General features: G+C 52.1%; 1 long non-coding RNA gene across 1 annotated transcript; it reads left to right on the plus strand.

Moving 5' to 3' along the window:
* Positions 1-1,457: 1,457 nt before the first annotated feature.
* LOC109494729 lies at positions 1,458-4,206 on the plus strand. Its single transcript, XR_002149749.3, has 3 exons — positions 1,458-1,852; positions 2,903-3,165; positions 3,431-4,206. It is a non-coding gene; the product is annotated as an uncharacterized LOC109494729 (long non-coding RNA).
* The last annotated feature ends 244 nt before the right edge of the window (positions 4,207-4,450 follow it).

Raw genomic sequence — 4,450 nt, forward strand, 5'->3', positions numbered from 1 at the left:
CTTGCAGACGGCTGCCTTCTCGCTGTGTCCTCACGTGGTAGAGAGAGATCTTTGATGTCTCTTCTTTACTTTTTATTTATTTATCTATTTATTTATTTGAGAGAACAGCCGGGGGAGGGGCAGAGAGAGAGAGAGAGAGAGAGAGAGAGAGAGAGAATCCCAAGCAGGCTCCGTGCTGAGCACAGAGCCCGACAAGCCGAGAGATCAAGATCATGGCCTCAGCTGAGATCAAGAGTCCAACGCTTAACCGACTGCGCCATCCAGGCGCCCTTCTGGTGTTTCTTCTTATAAGAAAACTTTTCCTGTGGTTTCAGGTCCTCTTGTGGTTTTGTGACTTCATGAACCTTAGTTACCTCCCTGTCCCCACATGATATGATACAGTCACATCAGGAGTTAGGGCTTCAACCCATGAATTTGGGGGACACACAATTCAGGCCACGGCACTGGGAGAATTAAGTGCTGTCCACATGACTCCACGAGGAGAGGAGAGAAGGAAGCGGGAACCAGGTCTCTCCTGGCCCTGCCCGGTGCACCTTTTCCATTACAGATTTTTATTTTATTTTACTTTATTTTATTTTATTTCATTTCATTTTATATATACTTTAACGTTTATTTACTTTGAGAGAGAGAGAGAGAGAGCATGAGCAAGGGAGGGGCAGAGGGAGAGAGGGAGACACAGAATCCGAAGCAGGCTCCGGGCTCTGAGCTGTCAGCACAGAGCCCGACACGGGGCTTGAACTCGTGAACCTTGAGATCATGACCTGAGCCGAGGTCAGACGCTCAACCGATTGAGCCCCGCAGATGCCCTGTATTTTTATTTATGTTTATATTCTTATTTTAAGTAGGCCCCACACCTAAAGTGGGGCTCACACTCACAACCCCGAGATTAAGAGTCACATGTTCTACCAACTAAGCCAGTGAGGCGCCCCGACCATTGCAGATTTTAATCTGTAGCCTTTAAAAACCACGAATACAACAGGGGCGCCTGGCTGGCTCAGTGGGTAGAGCATGCGTCTCTTGATCTCAGGGCTGTAAATTCGAGCCCCACTTTGGGGGGGTCAGAGATCACTTAAAAACAAAATATTTAAATACATACACGCATACATACACCATGCATACAACAGTTTCCCTGCGTTCTTCAGGTCTTTCTAGTGGCTCATCAAGCTGCAGGGTGGTCTTAGGGACCCCCGGAACATCTGTCTCCCTCCTCAGACGCGGGTGCAAGAAGCCAGGCCGGGGCGGTGCCCCGCGGCCCGGGTCTCTCTGTCCGCAGACCACGGCTCGGCGCGCGCGCGCGGGGCGCCCCCTCGTGGACATGCTGCGCTCTGCTCGCAGCGAGCCCCAGCCCCGAGCTAGCCTACGTGGGGAACCGGAAAACCACCGAGTTCATCGCAAATACAGAAAAGGAAACGGGATGTGCACCATCCGAAACCGCACAGAGAAGGCATCAGTTCCTTTTCATCTGGAACCAGGCCCTCACTTAACTCCTTAACCACTTGTCTCTCAAACATGAGGCGACTTGTCGCTTTAAACGGTCCCAGGACGTACCACAGGGACGCCGCCGCACGGTGTCAGCAGAGCATGTCCCCACCTCCTGGCACGTAGACCCAAGGTCCCTGTGTTCCTTGCCCATCGCTCCAATCGCCATTGTTACCGTATTGTCCACAGCCCGGCCTGGGTCCCACGGACAGCAGCCCTGAAGGGGTCTCCGGGGCAGGCCCTGTGGAGAGGGGACAGAGGACCGCCCGCCGTCTCCGGCTCAGTCACTCTGCCTTGTCTTGGTCTGAGCCAGTTCTTCGATTTCTGCAGAATTGCAAGATGGGCCCCTCAGACTTCCCTCCTTTCAAATCAAGTAAGCAATTCCTTACTTTTCCAATAGGCAAGCAGAAAGAATGAGGGTGAAGCGGCGAGCCCCTGGCAGGATCCCAGGGACCGGGGACCCCATGGCATTGAGCCGGTATGGGTGCTGAGGACCGAGGAGTCACCCAATGCCAGGCCGTGTCTAATGGACGAGAGAAACCCTAATTCCTTCTCTTCCCCAGAAGGCATCATTCGTTGCTTCTGGGTCTCCTTGGCTTAACAACCGAGTCCGGTTGCCTGGATACAGAGGCCACCCTTCCTGAGACAAATAACAGGGCACAGAGTCTGCCGGACGCACAATGAATAACACCCAAATGTGTGTGCGTGCGTGTACGTACGCGTCAGTCTTGTGTGTTTGTTTCATCTGGACGTGTATGTGTCCGTATCTGTGTGTCTGTCCGTGGGTGCGCACATCTGTGTCTCTGAGTGTGTGTTTTGTACTCATGTGTCCATATGGGGTGAGGATACCTGTTTGTGTGTGTGTGTGTGTGTGTGTGTGTGTGTGTGTGTGTCTATATGTTCACACATTAGGTATTTGAAACCAGCCTCAGAAGTTAATATTGAGAGAGACCTTATACACCTTGGGCACCATGTTAGGTATCTGGATCATAAGTGTCCGACTTGCGCTCAGGTCATGATCTCGCGGTTCATAGGTTCGAGCCCCGCATCGGGCTCTGTGCTGCAGAGCCTGGAGCCCGATTTGGATTTATGTGTCTCTGCCCCTCCCCTGCTCACGCTGTGTCTCTCTTAAAACTGAATAAACTTAAAAAAAATTTTTTTAAGCAGGAAAAATTTAAAAATTTTTAAAAATTTAAAAATTTAAAAAATTTTAAAAGCAGGAAAATTGGGGCTCCTGGGTGGCTCAGGCAGTTGAGCGTTCGACTTGGGCTCAGGTCCCGATCTCGCAGTTTGTGAGTTCGAGCCCCACGTCGGGCTCACCACTGTCAGCGTGTGAGCACAGAGCCCACTTTGGATCCTCTGTCCCTCTTGCCCCTCCCCCACTTGCACTGTCTCCAAAATAAATAAATATCTTTTTAAAAAGCAGGAAATTTGTGGTTATAATAATGAAAATACTGAGTGGACCTCCAGAGCCTGATCACTCATTAGAGAAGACCCAGAAGTGGCTGCCCCCGCCTCTGACTCGTTCTGCACAGAGAGACTCATTTCTTCGTCTTAAAAGGGGTATCTCTGTGCCTGATCTGTGTTACCAACGGTAACGTGCCTGTGAGCCCGAGCTGGGCCAGGGAGAGCTGAATCCTGAGCCGCTCACAGCCCTTGAACCCTGGAGTCCTGGGGCTGCCCCAGGTGAGTTCCGGACATGCAGGTGAACTCACCTGTTGAGCTCCGGTACAAAAGCTAGAGATTTGCAGGTGCAGAGTCAGTCGGGACCTCCCCAGACTCCTCCCAGGGTCTCGGCTGAGCTCCCTGGGGCTGAGGGCAGGGAGGGGCTCAGACCGGGGGCAGAGGCGGGACCTCTAAGACTAGAAAATGTGACAATGCCCAGGGAGAGATGGAGTGGGTGGCGAGGGGATGGGTCTGAGAGGGCGTTTCTTTCTTTCTCCTCCCCCAGACAGAAAATCAGAGAAAACGCCACATTCCAGGGGGAGGATTCAAGAAGGCAGAGTGTGTAACAGACAGAATGGCGGCCCCCAAAGATGTCCACACGCTAATCCCTAGAGCCTGTGAATGTGTGAGCTTGCAGGGCAAAGGGGACTTTGCAGGTGTCATGAGGTTAAAGATCTCGGGACGGAGAGGTTATCCAGGTGTAGCCTAAGTGTAATCACAAGTTTGTAAGAAGGACGCAGAGGGAGATGTGACTACAGACGGGATAGGAGGGGATGTGATGACAAAAGAGACTGTAGTGATGCCATCGGTCCAGAGTGCTGGCGACCACCGGGAACCTGAAGAAGCAAGGAACAGATTCTCCCCCTAGAACCTCCAGAAAGAACCAACCCTTGGCGACACCTCGATTTCAGCCTCGTGAGACTCAGTTGGGACCTCTGGACTGCAGAACTGTAAGCGAATGCATTCGTTTTGTCTGAGCCACTAAATGTAAGTTTAACCCCTGCTCCCTTGAGAGGCTCCAGGGGAGGATCCACCTCCTGGCCTTTCCTAGCTTCTAGAACTGCGTTCTGTGCCTCGCGGCCCCTTCCTCCATCGTCAAAGCCAGGGGTGCGGCAACTTCTCCCTCTTGCTCTGCCTTGAGCTGCTTTTCTTGTGTGTTCAATCTCCCTTTGCTTTGGAGATTGTTTCCAATCTCCTCTTATAGGAATGTTTGTAGGGGCGGGGCTCCTGGGTGGCCCAGCGGGTTAAGCGTCCAACTCTTGATTTCGGCTCAGGTCACGACCTCACGGTTCATCGGATTCAGCCCAGTGTCAGGCTCCATGCTGACAACACAGAGCCTGCTTGAGATTCTCTCTCTCCCTCTCTCTTTCCCTCCTCTGCTCTCTCTTTCTCAAAAATAAATAAACTTAAAAAAAATGAATAAATAAAACAGGGAAGGAGGGGTGCCTGGGTGGCTAAGTCAGTTGGGCGTCTGACTTCCGCTCGGGTCATAGTTTCACAGTCCGTGAGTTCGAGCCCCGCGTCG

Source organism: Felis catus, chromosome E2 (assembly GCF_018350175.1).
Source record: "Felis catus isolate Fca126 chromosome E2, F.catus_Fca126_mat1.0, whole genome shotgun sequence".
Classification (NCBI taxonomy): Eukaryota; Metazoa; Chordata; class Mammalia; order Carnivora; family Felidae; genus Felis; species Felis catus.